The sequence below is a fragment of the Tachysurus vachellii genome, chromosome 16, assembly GCF_030014155.1.
Source record: "Tachysurus vachellii isolate PV-2020 chromosome 16, HZAU_Pvac_v1, whole genome shotgun sequence".
Classification (NCBI taxonomy): domain Eukaryota; kingdom Metazoa; phylum Chordata; class Actinopteri; order Siluriformes; family Bagridae; genus Tachysurus; species Tachysurus vachellii.
The window spans coordinates 2,894,045-2,915,780 of record NC_083475.1 but is presented as its reverse complement, the minus strand read 5'-3'; the positions used below and the strand labels follow the sequence as shown (position 1 = coordinate 2,915,780).

Genomic DNA, 21,736 nt, shown 5'->3' with positions numbered 1-21,736 from the left:
CGGTTATGGCTTTTGGTCTAAAAAATGCTCCTGCTACATTTCAGCGTCTTATGTCTCAGGTCCTAGGTAATGTAGACAACTGTGAGGTCTACCTTGATGATGTGGTTGTTTTTTCAGACACATGGGGCAGCCATGTTGGCACCTTAAGCAAAGTGTTTGCTAAACTTCAAGCTGCCTCCCTTACGCTCAACCTGGCAAAATGTGAATTTGGTCAAGCTACAGTGACCTACCTGGGTAAACAGGTGGGGCAAGGTGTTGTTCGCCCTGTGGAGGCTAAGGTTGAGTCGGTTGCCACTTTTCCTGCCCCCAAGACTAAATGGGAGCTTAGGCGATTTTTGGGGATGGCAGGGTATTATAGGAGTTTTTGTAGAAACTTCTCCGATGTTGTATTGCCACTTACAAATCTCCTCCGTGGTTCAGTTCCTTTTGTGTGGTCTTCTAGCTGTAAAGCTGCGTTTGAATCTGTAAAGTTAATTTTATGTAGTGCTCCTGTTCTTGCAGCACCTGATTTCAAGAAACCTTTTAAACTTGAAGTGGATGCAAGTGGTACTGGTGCTGGTGCTGTCCTAATTCAAGAGGACATTCATGGAATAGATCATCCTGTGAGTTTCTTCTCACGCAAGTTCAACCGCTACCAACTAAACTATAGTTCTATCGAGAAGGAAGCCCTTGCCCTTTTGCTTGCTCTTCAACACTTTGAAGTCTACATTGGTTCATGCCCTGATCCCATTATGGTTTTTACAGACCACAATCCCCTAGTGTTTGCAACAACAACCAACGGCTTATGCGCTGGTCTTTAGTCCTGCAAAGTTTTAACTTGGAAATTCGGCATAAGCGAGGTTCTGAGAATGTGGTGGCTGATTCGTTATCATGAGGCCTTAATTGAAGTTGAACCTGACGTTCACTTTTAAGGGAGGGGGTGTTACGCCTTAGCGTGTTTTTTTTATGTTGCTTATTATTTTGTGATCGTCACTGGTGGCTACTGTAGGTGTTTTTCGGTGTCTGTTTTCCTTTCAGCTCCTCCAATTACGTCATATATCCGCCTGTACGTCATTGGACGATCATCACATGACACACGATGCCCCGCCTCTTCGTCGTGCTATTGGCTGGATGGGAATTGCAGCTGGACATTTAAACCACGTCAGCGAGAGTGAAACGGAGAGAGAGAGAAAGAGAGAAAAAGCCGGTTTTGGATGCTGTGTTGTATGTCGAAATTTTGGGTTGGCTTAGACATTTTGTAGACATAGGCATTTTTCTGCCTCGTTGTGTGTGTCCTGTTGTATGTGTTTCTATGTAGTTTTTGTAAATATTGGTATATGTAAATACACCTTGTTCGGTGGTTAGTAGGAAGTCGGTGCCAGTTTTGTTATACGGTTTATTATTGTTTTTTTTGGCTAGATAGGGAGCGAGGGAAGAACATGTATTTTCTTTTCTTTTCTTTTCTTTGGATTAGGTTAGCTGAGTACTACTTGTTGAGTTAGAGGGAGTTTTATTTATTATTTTGGCCTTTCCGACCTCTGAAGCCGTAACCACCTAAGAGAAGACGGAATAAATCCAAGAAGTGAAACTGTCGTGCCGGTTGTATTTTTGTTCCCTTTCTCTTTTCATGCTGAGTTCTAATTTTTACCTGTATGTTACGATCTGACCTAGACCCGGTCGTAACATTATAAGGACCTCTGATCCCTGGATAAAATTCCCTGGACCTCAATCCAATAAAAACCTGAGGGATTATTTGTAACAGCAGGACAAAAAGCACATGAACTTGAGCTGAAGCCAGTCAGTGGAAGAAAAATAAAAGGAACACTTTCAAGACCTGGAATTCTCACCTGTTAGGTCTGGCATCCGGTTGAGTTCATCTGAGGAGTTCATCTGAGGAAACCCCTAGGAGACTCGCTGCTTGTCCAGTCAAATAAGTGGACCAGAAACACACCATTTAGTTGTTGTTTTAATTATGGAAAATAACGATATCTTTCAAACCACTGTTGTACACATTTGTTTTGCAGAAAAAATACAATTTTTGTTAACGTTTTTTTATAAATTACATACAAATTTATGTGAAATGACAATATTTAACTGAATTTAAACATGTTGCTCATTATATATTTTTTTTTAACTTTTTTCACTCTAACAATCTAACATTTTTCCTTGTAATTTTAAGGTAACTCTTGTTAGTTTTATATTTATATGTTCTTTTACAATTCGACTTTGCAATTCTGGATACAAATTTAGTCTAGCTTTTGACAAATCTATACAAAAATTATCTTTGCTTACATCATTAACTGAAATACATTAGAGACTGTCGCTATTTATAGTGAGAAGTGTAACAATTACAGCTTATATTGTCCCATATCAGGGATGGCTAATGGCCTAACCACTGCAGTCAACACCTTGGACCTGGCTGGCCCAGAGCTATGCAGAACAATAAAGACAACAGATGGATTTGCAATAAACTCACTCCATGCAAGTAAATGGAAGTCTAAATAGCTATGAATGCGAATTAGTGCTGCTTTGGACAGAGGTATAACCTTAAACTAACTGGTCATGTAACACTGCAACACAATAAAAAGTCAAATGTCATTGTCTTGTCTGCAAAGTTGAAATTTTGGCATAAGTCTGGTTCTGAAGGAAAGGTGAAAGATTTGTTAAAATTCAAGAGCTTTTTTTTATATAGGCTTACATACAGTATGCCATAACAGTACCGTATGATGCAGCAGTGTTTACTCTGTAGCTGTTTTCTAGCAGTAGTGGCTGTAGGAGATTTTTTGTTGATTGTTTCATCTCTATTTCTGTCAGTACAAATTTTGGCTCTTGTGCAGATAATGGCACAAAAACTTTTATATTATGGCACTTAATAATATTTAAAGAACCATTACTACACAGTGGGCCTACAGTGCATATTGTAGTGCACTTTAGTAGGGTGAACACCAAAAAAAATCACAGAGTTTTTTCCAGTTTGTTTTTAAAAGCATGTTGGACTTTTTAGTAATTATTATACCTAAATATTTGAAATGCTGATTTGCAATTTTAAATTTGGTACTGGCTAGGAGTTCTTGATCATGGTCATCAGAAATTGGCATTAGTTCACTTTTTTCCCAATTAATTGTGAATCCAGAGAAACTGCCAAATTCTTCAATAAGCTTGAGTAGTGGTGGAATGGACTTTGCAGGATTAGAAATATACAAGAGAATATCGTCTGCATACTGGGGTCTGCCCATTGTCGTTATAGGCTAAATACTGAGATGTTGCCTAATACTAGCTGCCAACGGTTCCATCGATATGGCAAATAAAAAGGGAGACGGGGGCACCCCTGTTGTGTGCCACGTGAAATTTTAAATGGCTTTGAGTTGTCTTGATTGGTAACAGCAGATGCACGTACATTATTTCAATCAATTTAATAAATTCTGGACCAAAACCAAATTTCTTTAGATCTGCAATCATATATTTCCATTCTAATTGGTCAAAAGCTCGTTGAGCATCTAGCGAGATTACACGTCTTTGAGTTTTTCTTATGATATATTATATTAAACAGGCGTCTCAAGTTAAAGTAAATATGTCTGTTGGGCATGAAGCCGGTTTGGCCGGTTTGTATGTTTTCAATCTGTTTGCAAGAATTTTGATTATAATCTTGAATTCAAGGGAAATGAGAGAGATTGGACGATATGAAGACATTTGCTGCCTATCACATCCGGGTTTCAGAATTAGTATTACTGTATATTCGCTTGATACATTGTTGGTGGATATTTATTGTGTGTTAGTACATCTTTAATCAATCTTTGAATCATAGGTTGTGCCTAAATGTTTTGTAAAATTCAGCACTAAGGCCGTCCGGACCAGCAGATTTATAATTAGGCAACTGCGATATTACTCCATTTATCTCTTCCAACGTAATTTCCTTATCTAAGAATTGTTTTGCTTCTGTGCTGAGAGTAGGAAGATTTAAATCAGAAAAGAAATTCTCTATTGACTCTTCAGTCATATCGCACTTTGATTCATAGACATCTCTGTAGAAATTAGCAAATAGTGAATAATTATTGAAAAATAAATAAATACAAAAAATAAAAACACTGAAATGTGACAAACGGTACTTAAAAAAAAAATCATTGAAAAATATGGCATACTAAGTGGAGTGTAAGAGATGAAAGCTGTCAAATTGTGTGCTCTGCTTAGTGAAAAACAAGGAGGCATTTTAGTTTTAGCTAAATGCTAAGCTAAATTGCTTGGCTAAATGCTAAACTAAATACTCCTTAGTGATAAAAAACACTGATTTCAGCTAAACAACATGACAGTAAACAATAACAATAATGCTGCACAAGGCATTATTTAAACGGGAGCTAGAAGTCTATGGCATCACAGACCAAGCTTTTGAAGCCAAGCAAATGGCGCCGATCATATCTAAGCCTAATAGTGAATTGAACCTACAAATCTACCTGAGAGTAAGGTGACTTGAGCCAGGCCACCACCCACCCTGTTGTATTTTACAGCTACTGATTGAAAAAATAAAAACACTGAAATGTGACAAAATACTATACGGTACTTTTAAAAAAAGAAAAATCATTGAAAACTATGGCATACTAAGTGGAAGAGATAAAAAAAAGAATTCAATTTTAATTTTACCTAAATGCTAAGCTAAATTGCTTGGCTAAATGCTAAACTAAATACTCCTTAGTGATAAAAAACACTAATTTAAGCTAAACAACATGACAGTAAACAATAACAATGATGCTGCACAAGGCATTATTTGAACGGGCCTTCAAGCTTTGAAGCCAGACAAATGGCACCAATCATATCTAAGCCTAACAGTGAATTGAAACTACAAATCTACCTGAGGGTAAGGTGACTTGAGCCAGGCCACCACCCACCCTGTTGTATTTTACAGCTACTGATTGAAAAAAATAAAAACACTGAAATGTGACAAAGTACTATACTTAAAAATAAATAAATAAATAAATCATTGAAAACTATGGCATACTAAGTGGAAGAGTGTAAGAGATGAAAGCTGTCAAATTGTGTGCTCTGCTTAGTGAAAAACAAGGGGGCATTACCTGAGAGTAAGGTGACTTGAGCCAGGCCACCACCCACCCTGCTGTATTTTACAGCTACTGATTGAAAAAAATAAAAACACTGAAATGTGACAAAGTACGGTACTTAAAAAAAAATAATAAAAAAAAAAAATCATTGAAAACTATGGCATACTAAGTGGAAGAGATAAAAAAAAAGAATTCAATTTTATTTAGCTAAATGCTAAACTAAATACTCCTTAGTGATAAAAAAAACACTAATTTAAGCTAAACAACATGACGGTAAACAATAACAATGATGCTGCACAAGGCATTATTTGAACGGGTCTTCAAACTTTGAAGCCAGACAAATGGCACCGATCATATCTAAGCCTAATAGTGAATTGAAACTACAAATCTACCTGAGAGTAAGGTGACTTGAGCCAGGCCACCACCCACCCTGTTGTATTTTACAGCTACTGATTGAAAATATAAAAACACTGAAATGTGACAAAGTACTATACGGTACTTAAAAAAAAAAAAAAAAAAATCATTGAAAACTATGGCATACTAAGTGGAAGATATATATATATATATATATAAAAAAAAAAATTAAATTTTAATTTAGCTAAATGCTAAGCTAAATTGCTTGGCTAAATGCTAAACTAAATACTCCTTAGTGATAAAAAACACTAATTTAAGCTAAACAACATGACAGTAAACAATAACAATGATGCTGCACAAGGCATTATTTGAACGGGTCTTCAAACTTTGAAGCCAGACAAATGGCACCGATCATATCTAAGCCTAATAGTGAATTGAAACTACAAATCTACCTGAGAGTAAGGTGAATTGAGCCAGGCCACCACCCACCCTGTTGTATTTTACAGAAAAAATAAAAACACTGAAATGTGACAAAGTACTATACTGTAATATGGACTTGATTTGTGTTCTATGCACAAGTCCTTAAGAACTTCCAAGAGATTGGAGTTAATGAAATTGCTACAAAAGTAGTGATCTGAAAGGTTTAGCATGAAAACAGATGCTAAACCATGCACACCAAACATGCACACCGAGCCGAGGCGGTGCACTTTGGCTCGTTGGTCTAGGGGTATGATTCTCGCTTAGGGCGCGAGAGGTCCCGGATTCAAATCCCGGACGAGCCCTGGCTTTAATTGGAATAGACTACCCCATGGGTGGACCTGATTCAGAGGAACCTTGCAGTGAGCTGGGTTTTGCTCCTCATGACAACGAACATTAATGACTTATGTAGCTCAAAGGCACATGCACACCAAGATAACACACATTTACACCTATGTGCAATCCAGAGAGAACACGAAAAACTGCAGGTTTGTAGGTTCTCTCATTGGCACCACAAATAACATGTGGTCAGAATCAAGACAGGTATACTGAAGCAAGGCTCTATTTACCTAATTAAATAATTAAATGCAGTAGCAGATAGGTTTGTGTACTACCTCGTGCAAACTTTAAGAAAAAATAGGCGATTTAGAACGTATCTGACTGACTGCTATGAGGTTACAGACGTAATTGGTGAATTCCACTCCACACAACTTCATGTGACAGCTAAACAGCAAAGTTAGACCTTCAGCAAGTCAAACAGAAGAGACATGCTTTTACTTGGAAAAAAGGCTGCAGTGAAATATCTTATTGCATGCCGCTATGACGTCCGCATCCTAAGAACTAGCCGCACAAAAATATAGCAAAAATGATTCACTATAAAACTAGACAATGCAGCATGCAGGTATGCAATGGTTCAAAAGTGATAAAAACAGGAGAATGCACAGAATCACAGAATGCACATTACAGGGGAATAAAAATCATTAGGAACCCTGATCCAGCAGAAAAACACAGAGTATCTTGCAAATAGATGAGTATAATGTATACTCAGAGTTCTTGAAATTTTATTCTGGCTTCAATTTTGTTCTTTGTGCACGTCAGCAAGGACGTTCCCTGGTGATGTTTCCTTTCCTACAGAGTAACGGTAACAAAATTATTGCAATAGTAGTGCACTGAACAGTTTAACGTTAACCCACAGAACAGGACTGAAATATGGTTTCAGGATCCAGTTAACTTCCATACAGTATGTGCACAACATAAACCTAAGCACTGTTCTGGCTCGTTGGTCTAGGGGTCTTGTTTTGGGTGCGAGAGGTCCGGGGTTCAAATCCCGGACGAGCCCTTCCCCTTACTCTTGAAAGATCGTTCGATTAGGTAACGGGCTCTTGCTTCTCACGTCAGCCAAGTTTCTTGCTGTATAATGCTCGATGTCAAGAGCTTCTTACTCGGTTCTCGACTGGCCACTTGTATCTCGAGGGGTCCAAAGAGGTTCAGAATTCTATTGAATTTTAGTGCCCTAACGTTTGGTCATTGGATTGTAGTCTATTGCAGGACACCACGCTAACACTCATTCACACCTAGGGACAATCCAGTCAAATCAGCTAATGACATGTTTTAGGGACATGTAGAAGATGTGCAAAACTACACACAGGAAATAATGTGCATGAAATCAAAGCAGGGACACCAAAGCTATGTGAAGGATATTCTTATCTCGTAGATTAATTGGCTGCTTAATCTGATATCTTTGTTAACTACAACTAATGTAACAGAAAAAATATATGCCAAAAATGATTCACCAAATAAGTAGAAACTGCAGCAGGCAGGTCAGCAAAGGTTCAACAGAGATAGAAACAGGAGTACACTGATTCCAGTCTGTTTATCACAGAGGCAGTGTTTCTGCAAATGCATGTTGTGGGGAAACAAAATATTTGCAACCCTCATCCATTAGAAAAACACTGAGTATCTTGCAGATAGATAAAGAGTCCAAAGTAAACTCAGAGTTTCTGCCACTTAATACGGGCTTGATTTGTGTTCTATGCACAAGTTCGTAAGAACTTGGTCATGTCTCCTTTCCAACAGATTGGAGTTATTGAAATTATTGCAAAAATAAGTGATCTGAAAGGTTTAGCGTAAACCCAGAGAACAGGACAGAAATGTTTGCAGGATTTGTGAAATTCACAACATGCACACCAGAGTCCAAAGTAAACTCAGAGTTTCTGCCACTTATGTACGGTACTTAAAAAAAAAGAAATAAAAGAAAATCATTGAAAACTATGGCATACTAAGTGGAAAAGTATAAGAGATGAAAGGTGTCAAATTGTGTGCTCTGCTTAGTGAAAAACAAGGGGGCATTTTAGTTTGAGCTAAATGCTAAGTTAAATTGCTTGGCTAAATGCTAAACTAAATACTCCTTAGTGATAAAAAACACTAATTCAAGCTAAACAACCTGACAGTAAACAATAACAATGATGCTGCACAAGGCATTATTTAAACGGGAGCTAGAATTCTACAGTATCTCATCACAGACCAAGCTCTTGAAGCCAGACAAATGGCGCCAATCATATCTAAGCCTAATACTGAATTGAAACTACAAATCTACCTGAGGGTAAGGTGACTTGAGCCAGGCCTCCACCCACCCTGTTGTATTTTATAGCTACTGATTGAAAAAATAAAAACACTGGAGTATGTAAAAGAAAAAAATTAATTGAAAACTATGGCATACTAAGTGGAAGTGTGGAAGAGTCGAAAACTGTCAAATTGTGTGCTCTGCTTAGTGAAAAACAAGGGGGAATTCCAGTTTTAGCTAAATGCTAAGCTAAATGCTAAACTAAATACTCCTTAGAGATAAAAAAAAACACTAATTCAAGCTAAACATCCTGACAGTAAACAATAACAATGATGCTGCACAAGGCATTATTTAAACGGGCCTTCAAGCTTTGATACCTAAACAACAGGCGCCAATAATATCTAAGCCTAATACTGAATTGAAACTACAAATCTACCTGAGGGTAAGGTGACTTGAGCCAGGCCACCACCCACCCTGTTCTACTTTATAGCTACTGATTGAAAAAATAAAAACACTGGAGTATGAAAAAGAAAAAAAAAATCATTGAAAACTATGGCATACTAAGTGGAAGAGTGGAAGAGATGAAAGCTGTCAAATTATGTGCTGTGCTTAGTGAAAAACAAGGGGGCATTTTAGTTTTAGCTAAATGCTAAGTTAAATTGCTTGGCTAAATGGTAAACTAAATACTCCTTAGTGATAAAAAAACACTAATTCAAGATAAACAACCTGACAGTAAACAATAACAACGATGCTGCACAAGGCATTATTTAAATGGGCCTTCAAGCTTTGAAGCCACACAAATGGCGCCAATGATATCTAAGCCTAATACTGAATTGAAACTACAAATCTACCTGAGAGTAAGGTGACTTGAGCCAGGCCTCCACCCACCCTGTTGTATTTTATAGCTACAGCAAGGGGATTGAAAAACAAGGGGGCATTTTATTCATTCATTCATTAATCCATCTTCTACCGCTTATCCGAACTACCTCGGGTCACGGGGAGCCTGTGACTATCTCAGGCGTCATCGGGTATCAAGGCAGGATACACCCTGGACGGAGTGCGAACCCATCGCAGGGCACACACACTCTCATTCACTCACGCAATCACACACTACGGACAATTTTCCAGAGATGCCAATCAACCTACCATGCATGTCTTTGATCCGGAGGAGGAAACCGGAGTACCCGGAGGAAACCCCCGAGGCACGGGGAGAACATGCAAACTCCACACACACAAGGCGGAGCCGGGAATCGAACCCCGACCCTGAAGGTGTGAGGCGAACGTGCTAACCAATAAGGGGGGCATTTTAGTTTTAGCTAAATGCTAAGCTAAATTGCTTGGCTAAATGCTAAACTAAATACTCCTTATTGATAAAAAAAAAACACTAATTCAAGCTAAACTACCTGACAGTAAACAATAACAATGATGCTGCAAAAGGCATTATTTAAGTTAGGAAAGCAATGACTACAAAGCAAACCTTTTCTAATCTTAACATCTTCGACCTTGACAGAGTTGATGAATTGTTAGAGATAAGATTTATTAGTCAATATTTATAAGTCAATTTTTTATTCACTCACTGGCTCATGTTTGGAGATGACATGTGATTGTACAATGATCCACAGTAAACAGGTGTAGATAATATATAAATGAATTTATTATAATCATTTGAAGAGAGTCCATTATATACTGTATAACTTGCATTTCTTATGAGACAAATAATAACAGAAGAAAACAAAGATAGAAGATTGGGAAACAAATGTGAGAAATTTTCTTTTCTTTTTTGTCCATGCTGTTTTTACAATCAGCTGTGCAAGCCATCCCAAACCATAATGGCTCTCACCTACAAAATCAAAATACAGTTCTTTTTTTTTTAGTATTGCAGTTGTCAACAGCATATCTTTTTCTGACTGAAGAGATTTTTTAAAGACACTGTATACTGTTTTCATGGCATGCACACTGCATCTGCAAAAAAAATAATAAATAAATAAATAAAAAAAAGGCGACTGATCTGATGTTGTAGTGAAGAACAGGGATATATGTTGTATAATGGTATAATGACTGAATATTAACAATGAATGTGTGCAGACATGTGAGATGATTTGCCATGAAGGCATCTCTTGTTATGATCCTGTTTTTAGACGTATGTGAATGAGATTTCTGGACATGAAATACAATGTTGTCATATAGAAATGGAAAACAATCACCCAGAAATATCATGATATATTGTTGTAGAAGATATTCACGCACTAGGCACAGAACAATACTATTGCTATTAGAATCGGGTTTTACCCAACTCTCTATTCTACAGAGACATTTAACACCGTATTCTTTAATCTCTTACTAGGTTTCCAATCAGGGGCCACTTCTGTCTCTTCAGCCCTGCACATTAACACTAAAGAACAGGAAATAGAGTAAGCTGTTAGTTGACTGGAACCAGTACAATAATAAGTACTAATTGCTATTACTGTCTATCCGTTTAGGGAGCGATCCCATTTCTAAAGCATCGTTTTAATTCAGACCTGTCCGCATTCAATCAACACTATGTGACGAAAAAAGGCAAAGCTAACTGTGCATTTACACTACAACTTTAAATCCATCAGGATACATTAATGGAATTTTCCCCCTTATTGCACAATGGCCCTCTATCCTCAAAGCTGTGTTTGAGGCAGCAGCATTGTAGAGATTGTTCTAGGACAAGAGCAATTACCACTTTACAGTAAGTAATATATGTCAGTTCAACAGAACTCAGTGCAGTAATAGTGATGGGGTCTCATTACTGTTTCTCTCCTATTGATTTTTTTATACAACTTGCTTTAGTATATCCAATTTACTTATGAAAATAAAAGGATACTCTGATTTGAATATGGTTAAAATAACATAAAAAACAAAACAGGCTACATAGTAAAAAAAAGTATAAAGTTCCACATAAGTGTGGAAATAATTCATAAGTAACATGAATTCATTCACTTTCTACCGCTTATCCGAACTACCTTGGGTTACGGGGAGCCTGTGCCTATCTCATCAAGGCAGGATACACCCTGGGCAGAGTGCCAACCCATCGCAGGGCACACACACACTCTTATTCACTTACGCAATCACACACTATGGATGATTTTTCAGAGATGCCAATCAACCTACCATGCATGTCTTTGGACTGGGGGAGGAAACCGGAGTACCCGGAGGAAACCCACGAGGCACTGGGGAGAACATGCAAACTCCACACACACAAGGCGGAGGCGGGAATCGAACCCCCAACCCTGGAGGTGTGAGGCGAACCTGCTAACCACTAAGCCACCGTGCCCCCCAGTAACATGAATTCTTATATGTATTTGATTCCGAAGTCACCATGCACGTTACATTTACAAATCTGGGCTCTAGCACTGCACATCAGTGTCATACGAAAATTAAACTAAATACAAATTAATCTCAAATTAAAAAAAATATTTTTAGTTTGAGTGAACGAAGACATTGCACAGGTTTGCTTCCACAACATAAACTATTCTATAAATGAAAATAAGTGAAGTATCTGATGTCAAGCCCTAACGTTCAGACTTGACTTTGTAACGCAGCACTAGATAAGTGGCTAACCGAAAGGCGAGGAAGAAAATCCCTAACACTATGAAGTCCACGTAGAGTTTTGCGTCTTCTACATACAACAGCTGCAACACCTCCTCGGGCTTCTGGAACTTACAGACAAGGCCAGGGCATTCCAAATCTGTTCGATTCATACCATACCTGTGGAAGCATGAGTTAAACTGCATTATACCATAGCTCTCATTTGGAATTCTCAATTCTGATTGGTCAGAAGAACTTCATTGTTACTGTAATAGCACAGCTTAGTGTTCTGTGAGGAGATTTTTTTTTAATCAATATTGTAAGCAATAAGATGTGAGGATTGACCTGCTGCTTTTTATAATGTAACTGCAAACAGGACTCTCTTGTTTCTCTTGTGGAGGGTGTAGAGTGAGAGAGATAGAGAGAGAGAGAGAGAGAGAGAGAGAGAGAGAGAGAGAGAGAGAGAGATAGATGGTGAGAGGAAGATGGTGAGAGGAAGCTTTCACTAGTGGCTATTTTGACGATGAGTAAATGTCCCCAGGGAATCCTTTATTTTTTTTTATTTATTTTTTTTTAATAAACCTTCCTGTTTTTAAATAATGCATATGTTCAAATCAAAGATAATATTCAATCAGTAATAAAACGAAATAAAATATTCAGATGAATCTACCATAATCTACCTGAACAGACAATGATTTATCAGGAAAGGATTACTGTGTCATAGCAATGCAACACCCCTAGCTGGAACTACTACAAATATGTTGTGAGGTGCCTTTATGTTCATGTGCAGAATAGACAGGATAGGCCTTCTTTACTTTTAGACTTTTTACATGGACATAATGGATAGAATCATGGTTCAATCTTACCTCCACCATGGGCAGGTGAGCATTGGCCCAGATTGGACTAAAGGATAAATAAACAGCTCATAGATGTGACTATGCAGCCAGAGGAAATTTCACTGCAAGGAATTTCAATGTAAGGATGAAGCACATGGTAGGAGGTCTTTAAACTGTTTAATGCACAATATTAATCTTTGGGGTGCAGCCTTGTTGTGCCAGGAATGGTCACCATAGCCAGCAATGCCAAACACATGCAATAAACTCCTTATAGATAGAAGGATATGGCTATGGCCATATTTGGATAGCAGTTCCAGCAGGCTATCAACTAGGAAGCAGACCAGCTGGGACACATCCACCCTCCTTGAACAGTAAAAAAAGCACTCAGTCACACAATAAACAGGGAAAGAGCCAGTAATGTTCCTAGAGAGAGAGGCAAGAGCTCTAACTAGCTTGAGTTAGCACAAACACCCACACCCACACACACACACACACACACACACACACACACCGGCCCCGCCTTAACAGAAATAAATAAATAATTAAAATATATTGAGAAGTGTGTCAACCGGTCTGACACCGTCTGAACACATGCCACCCTGCACTGCCTCGAAAAGCACAGAATTCAAATCACCATACTCTCCTGATGCCACCTCGATTACTGTAGCAAAACAGATGGATAGCACACAGAGATTATACAGAAGATTTAGAGATTCAGAGCATTAACATTAGAATGATTGATGATCCAAATGTTTGTGGACCTCACCATCACAAACATATGTGCTATTTCCACATCTTATTCCAGATTGAATCTTTTCTTTGATGCTATAACAACCTGCACTCTTTTTTAACATGGCTGCTGTGGCTAACATTTGCCCATGCAAACAGAAGAGCATTAACGAGGTCAGATACTGATATTGGGTGAGCAAGTCTCTGAGGCAATCAGCTTTTCAATTCATCTCAAAAAGTTTTCATTGAGGTTTAGGTCAGAGCTTTGGGTCAGAGCTACAGGGGTACTGTCATGCTAGAGAAGGTATAGTGCTGTTAGTTCCAGTGAAGAAAAATTGTAATGCTACAGAATAAAAGCATATCCTATATGGTTGTGTGCTAACAACTTTGACTAAATATATGGATGTGATAATCAGGTGTCCACAAACCTTTGACTAAAAGTTAACATGTTAGTTTGCAGGTAAAAACTGTAATTGTGTTGTTTTTTATTCTATTTGCTGTTCTAACCAGTTTCTGGAAAGGCCTTCAGATATTGACAAAGCATCAGCTGTACCACAGAAAGATGCAAACAGTCAGGATGACCTCTATGGTACAGTGGGAAGTTGGGGAGAATGTTATGGTCTCAGCCAACTTCTTGGGGCAAAGGTGATCTCTCGGTTGCAAAACTTGCCAGACAAGCACTTCAGGAGCACCTTACAACCTGCACATATCAGATACATACTAGTCATTGTGGTCCTTACTATCTTACAGCATAACATTTCCAATATTCTGTGAAATATATAATAACATTCAAATAAGTGTGAAAAATGATGCTATGTATATATACTCTTTCTCTATCCATTTGTCTTGAAGTTAATAAGACATAAGAATGTAGTGTTACCAAGAAACCATACAGCTCTCTGTTCTATATACTCTCCAAGATCTCAAATCTTAAATGCTAAATGTGATGACCCTGAAAGCTCTAGAATGTTTAACAAATGTCTTAAAGTAAAACCTTGATGTTAGCAATTAATTAAAAAATTATCAAATTGGAGCTTTGTGGATTTGTGGAACTGTTTCTTGAACTATAAGCTCAGTACTTCTCCTCTTCCTGCAGGGGCCCTCATGAATAGTGTAGGAAAGCTCAGTAAACTCCAAGTTTACAGCTGAGCACCGGGGCAGGTGTGAGAACCTCTGTGCCTCTGTGATATGGTTCTCCACTCTATTCAGGTGGGTCAAAATGGGTGCACCTGGAGGGGCTCCTCCTGTCCAATTGGTCACTTGGTCCATAGGGATGGAGACCGACCCTGGCTCTAAAGGCTTTTCAGCCATCCCAGCAATCTGTAAAATAGGGACACTGTCAGAACGTGTTGACAAGATCACATTGTCAACAATGATGGGACTGCTATTTTTATACAGATTCTAACTTCCTGATTTTTTTTTCCCCCTGAAATGTTTTTGTTTGTATAAATCTGGTCTCATTAGTGCCCAAGTAAATTGTATATATAACTATATATAATAACTACATAAGTATATTTTGATTTTCCTTTTTTTTTTTTTTTTTTGGCTATTTTGTGTCAATTAGTGACATTTAATTACGCACAAGGAATTTGGTTCCAGCAGTTTGTGACTCTCAAAAGTGCAGACATAAATAACACTATACTATACAAACTATACAAGAAAACAATGCAGACGATGAGGTACAATATAAACAGGATGAGTATAAGATATGAATATAGAATGAATAAAATATATAAAATATGGATATAGAAAATGAGCGATCAGTTATGTACATAAAGTGTGGGAGTGCAAATAACAATATTGTGCAAAATTATGTACAATAATTTTTGTACAATATACAGCAGCAGTAGTGTGTAATATACAGATGATTTGGTGACTGACAGTCCTTATAATGCAGTACTTATGATCAGAAGCAGTGAATTTATATTCACTGCTTCTTATATGGTCACATTGTGGTCACATATGGTCACACAGGGCTGCCAACTCTCATGCATTCAGCGTGAGACTCACGCAATTGACCCAATTCTCACGCTCTCACGTGTGAAAATTAAATGTTAAATTAAATGTAATGTAAATGTAACTGGCCTATCTCTGGCTACTGCTACGCTCTACGTTGTGTACCAGAAGACCCAGAAGATCTGGAGCTGCTGCTGAACTGGGGACTTTATTCTGGACAGATTAAAGATTACAGCATAAGAATATACAGTAGTCTGTGTGTGATTTTTCACCTCTCCTCAGTGCGCTCACCGCGGTCTGAGTAAACATCACAATAATAACATACCATAAACAATATATATAAAAGACATTATGAATGGCATTGAATGCAAAATTAATCATTACAACATTTGTCCAGATGTACAGAATAATCTCCTGCAGCTAGTTTTAAATTAACCATGAATTAGAAAATAAACTAATTAATACAAAATAAATATATTGAAAGATAGAACAAATGTAAATCATACCTGGACAGATTAAAGAGTACAGTATAAGAATATACTGTAGCCTGTGTGTGATTTTTCACCTGCACAAATTAAAGTTAGTTATTTTAAAATCACCTCAGTCTGTCGGCGCACACACACATATATCAAACAGCTGTACTCGGTAACAAAACCATTAAATCCAATCCATCCATTTACATATTATAACCTTAATCAAACTTTTCAAACTTTTCAAAGGCTTATATGGAGAGAGCACCACTAACTGCTGACCTCTCCTCAGCGCGCTCACCGTGGTCTGAGGAGGCAGCGCAGGCTGAACAAGAATGACGTCACCACGCAAGAGACATATAGAAAGTTTTCCAAAAATGGCAAAAATAAGATACGAAACAAAATAATAAGGTTTCCGTGTACAAATTAAAACTAAGTAAATACATAAAAATGAAAGGATGATTAGTGAAATACATTAATGTTTTGAGCATACGCTTATATTAACATTCGTCACATAAATCTTAAAAGAAATTCTGTACAGATGCCAAATACTTTGACAATCAATATATACTTAATACACTTCTGCTAATGCAAGGATTTTGTGTTTGTATTTTTTTTCCACAACAAGCCACACCCCTCCATAAGCCCCTCCAAACATCTGCTTGTATGTGTTAAAAAACAAAGTCAGTATTCATTAAAAGCAAATAGCAAATACATTTACTCTAGAGATCAATCTAACTGGTTCTGTGTGCCGTACTCTCAAATCACTGAAATGTGCATTGTCTCTGTGATGAAAAAAGATTTTTGTAAAAACCAAACCAGCCGCTATTTATAATATTAATACATGAAGCTTAGCTGCAGCAGCTGAACTTCCCTAACAAAGCTTACAAGGGGAAATTTGAACTTATATAAACTGATTGTAATAGACATCGGATGTAAAGTAATCTTAGCATCCAAGGTTCCCAGCCATCAATTTTTATCTGTCATCTTCTGTCATGTATAATAAAACTTTGCCAATGTCAGGATAACATAACTCTAAAATCAATGGCTAAAATAAATCACACATTAAAACAGAATTAACAAATTTACTCTCCACATGAATATTTCATTAGGATCCGTAAGAAATGAAGTTATGGAGTCAATACTACTAATACTGAGCCAAACAGTACAAGAACATGACGAAGGGAAGGTAATGTTACCTGTGGGCTGTGTCTCATAATGGCTGGAATGTGTGTGAGACTTAAGTTTTGTGGACCGTTCTGACTTTAAACAAAGCTCCTCCTCTTTCAGGGCTACACACGGAACCACACACACACACACACACACACACACACACACACACACACACACAAACACACACTCACACACACACACACACACACACACATACGAAACCTTAACAAAAAAGGCCAAAGCAGGTGTAAATTATTGTTTATTGCTCTTAGTGGAACAGGGTGTAATCTTAAATCACAACAAACCAGACCAGCAGCCTCATCAACACTGACTGGCATGCTGTATGAGCTTTCTTCTTCCTCTTCTTCTTCTTCTTTATTTGATAGCTTATTGTTGAATACAGTGGAGTTTTACAGTGCTTACATTTGTTGTAAAAGAATTAAAGATAATAATATTAAAGATAATAATATTAGAATAAAGTTTTTTATACATCATGTTTTGTAAAATTAAATGATAAAACATGATAGAGACTAAAGTCTGATTGTGCCTTTGTTTTTTACAGTTTTTTACAATCGCTATGACAGTTTTTTCAGTACCTTTAACAAGTTTCCTAAACTCTTAACACGGTTAGCACAACATCCGTCTTTGTAGGCTATACAATTAACACTTTTTTTTGTTGCTTGCATACAGTTAACACCAATTTAAAATGCTTGAACTTCTTTGACAAACAAGCTCAACCAAGACCAAAATAATGTCATTTTACAGTCAAATTTACAAATGCTTTCACACTGTATGTCAGAACAGATAACATCATGTTCTAAACATAACTTATATAAGCTAAAGTCAAAGTGAACAGCTGTTCATATCGTGAATTGAAACACAAATATATTCACTTTATTTTATTCCAATTCTAATGAGAAACAGCTTATTGCAGTTATGCAAATATATAAATCACGGCTGATTCCCATCTAGGAACCACACTCAGGTGTTGAGGTTTTTTCAATCGCATGATCATATGTTCTAAAAGAGGACTCTTTGGGCTGATCTTGTGTGGAAAAGGAACAATATAGAGAAACACAAAGAGAGAAAAGAAAGAAAGAAAGAAAGAAAGAAAGAAAGAAAGAAACCTGCACGAGGGAGAGGAAGACAAGTACCAGGACAAGGGAGAGTTAAAGCAAAAACCTGCACTCTTTTTTAACGTGGCTGCTGGGATTTGCCCATGCAAACAGAAGAGCATTAATGAGGTCAAATACTGATATTGGGTGAGCAAGTCTCGGAGGCAATCAGCTTTTCAATTCATCCCAAAACGTTTTCATTGAGGTTTAGGTCAGAGCTTTGTCAAGGTCACTCAAGTTCCTCCACACTAACTATGGCAAGCCACCATCACTTCATGTACAGGGGTGCTGTCATGCTGGAGAAGGTCTAGTGCTGTTCGTTCCAGCGAAGAAAAATTGTAATGCTACAGAATAAAAACATATCCTATATGGTTGTGTGCTAACAACTTTGACTAAATATATGGATGTGATAATCAGGTGTCCACAAACCTTTGACTAAAAGTTAACATGTTAGTTTGCAGGTAAAAACTGTCCTATGGTCTGCTTGTCTGTGAATGGATCCTCCATGATCATATTTGCCAGATCTGGAAAACTAGATATTGTTCTGGAGGACTAAAATCTGATTAATTGTGAGCATTCCTTAGGCACTGTATCTAGAATATATCCTGTATGGATGGAATTGTGTTGTTTTTTATTCTTTTTGCTGTTCTAACCAGGCCTGTTCTGGAAAGGCCTTCAGATATTGACAAAGCATCAGCTGTACCACAGAAAGATGCAAACAGTCAGGATGACCTTTATGGTACAGTGGGAAGTTGGGGAGAATGTTATGGTCTCAGCCAACTTCTTGGGGCAAAGTTGTGGAAGGGCCAAATTAAGTCAACGTTCAAGTGTATACCACAGAACATGAAGATAAGAACTTTTTCTATAACAGGGATATAACACTATTGGTACTGTATATTACAAAATTGACAAACAGACTTATTTCACTAGTAAGAAATAATATATCAATAACCAATAGTCTGACCCAATAAAATCCTTCAGACATTCTTTAACTAAAATACACACACACACACACACACACACACACACACACACATACAGTGCACATACTGAAGTCTGCAGGATTGTGGTGAGTAGGGCTGTGGAGTCCGAGGTCCTTCAGATAGAGGATGAGGATGAGTTCAGATAGAGGATGAGGACTGTGCCTTTATATATGCACTGTCCCTGACTCAAAATATACAGCTGTAACACAGAGCACAGAGAGTAGGGGAAAATGACATAAAATTGGTGCATAATAGCTTATTATCACATTTCTATAATAACCTGTGGCATTTTTGGAATAATTGCAAATTAAGTAATGATTCATGCTATACTACTTGCGATTAAAGACTACTAGCTCAATCACTATGAGAAAAATACCACAGCTGAAGTGTGAACTCAGGTGTGCTAGCTGACACAAACTAGAATATGCACTATTATCATTTTTGTTTATCTCATGAATAACTTGATTAAGTTATTAAGATAATTAAGTTTGGCTATTTGTTTTGTTTTCAGTGCTTTGTCATCTAGCAAAGGAAGGTCACAAGCTTATGCTATTATGCAGGATGACATGCTTCTGCCCCACCTCACCACACATGAGGCCATGATGGTGAGATTTTCTGTGCTGAAAAAACATTTACTTATCGTATGTTTTCGCACACCATGCTAATCTCCTCTGTTCCACTAATCACATTCCTCTCAGTGATGTAAACATTCTATTGCAGGTTTCAGCTAATCTTAAGCTAAATGAGAACATGGAAGTAAAAAAGGAACTGGTGAGTGAAACAAACATGGTTTTATTCCACCTGATTTCATGGCTGTGAAGTTGACAAAAAATGACTTGGCAATACAAATTAACTACAGCTGTTATAGTAACTTCCAATAACTAATACAAACAAATAAGTTGTAAAATGTTCTTATTAATACATTTAATGTACTAAAACATTGATCATTGTGACAGGTGAATGAGATCCTCACTGCTCTAGGCCTGCAAGAGTGTGCACACACTCGTACACACACTCTGTCCGGAGGTCAACGTAAACTATTGGCTATTGCACTGGAGCTAGTCAACAACCCCCCTGTCATGTTCTTTGATGAGCCAACCAGGTACTTTACTACTTATATGTGTATATGTTCAGTTACCCTCACTTTATTAGGAACAATCCTGTACTGCTGCCTATTCATCCAATCGGTTATCCGGTCAGCCTGTCACGTGGCAGTGTGAGTCATATAATCACATCTCAGAGTCACATCTCAGAGTATGGATTCCCCTACACCTTTGTTGTCGCATTTCTCAACTGTAGCAGCAGAAGAGATTTTACAGCTCATCCAGTCTTGCAATCCTACCACCTGCCCATTGGATCCACTCCCTTCCACTATGCTCCAGACCATCTCGCAAGACCTTCTCCCCTTCATTTCCACTATCGTCAATAGATCCATAGCATCTGGTCAGGTACCAACTACTTTCAAGAGAGCAAGGGTTATTCCCATCCTAAAGAAACCTGCTCTGGATCCATCAGACATCAGTAACTACAGACCGGTATCACTTCTCTCGTTTCTTTCAAAAATTCTCGAACGCATTGTCTATAATCAACTGTCTGTCTATCTCTCACAGAACAACCTCCAAGACCCCAACCAGTCTGGCTTTAAAACAGCTCATTCCACAGAGACAGCCCTTTTGTTTGTTTCTGAGAAACTACATGCTGCTAGATAGCCAAACTGTCATCCGTCCTTATCCTCCTTGACCTTTCAGCAGCGTTTGATACGGTCAACCACAAGATTCTCTTATCCACCCTCAGGAGTCTTGGGATTTGCGGATCAGCTTGGGAATGGTTTGCTTCCTACCTGGAAGGACGCTCATATCAGGTAACATGGAGGGGAGTGACATCTGCTCCACGCAGACTCTCCACTGGCGTCCCACAGGGCTCAGTACTTGGTCCTCTTCTTTTCTCCCTGTATACTCACTCTCTTGGTGAAGTTATTTCCTCACATGGGTTCTCTTACCACTGCTATGCTGATGATACACAACTTATCTTCTCTTTCCCACCCTCAGATAACACAGCTTCTGACCAGATCTCAGCATGTCTGGCAGAAATTTCATCATGGATGACTGCTCATCAGTTAAAGCTCAATCCTAGCAAAACTGAACTGCTGTTCATCCCAGGTGATTCATCCCCAGGTCATGATCTTGCTATAGTCTTGCACAACGATCTGTTCTCCCCTTCAGCCACAGCTTGCACCCTTGGGGTAACCATGGACAATCAACTGTCTTTTTCCTCTCATGTTGCTAATGTGACTCGCTCATGTCGGTTTCTACTCTACAACATTAGAAGGATTCGGCCATTTCTGTCCACACAGGCTGCTCAGGTACTTGTTCAGTCTCTTGTCATTTCTGGACTGGATTACTGCAATGCACTGCTGGCAGGTCTACCTATGAACGCTATCCGTCCTCTGCAAATGATCCAAAATGCAGCTGCACGGCTTGTTTTCAACCTGGCAAAGT

General features: G+C 38.1%; 2 protein-coding genes and 1 non-coding gene across 5 annotated transcripts in view; 2 read left to right on the top strand and 1 right to left on the bottom strand.

Moving 5' to 3' along the window:
* LOC132858895 (uncharacterized) overlaps positions 1 to 21,736 on the bottom strand; it is a 338,173-nt gene that overhangs the window by 154,410 nt on the left and 162,027 nt on the right. The gene's annotated exons all lie outside the window — the stretch shown is intronic.
* LOC132858908 (cytoplasmic dynein 2 heavy chain 1-like) overlaps positions 1 to 21,736 on the top strand; it is a 104,803-nt gene that overhangs the window by 60,855 nt on the left and 22,212 nt on the right. The window lies entirely within an intron of this gene.
* On the top strand, positions 6,092 to 6,163 carry trnap-agg (transfer RNA proline (anticodon AGG)). The gene has a single exon. It is a non-coding gene; the product is annotated as a tRNA-Pro (tRNA).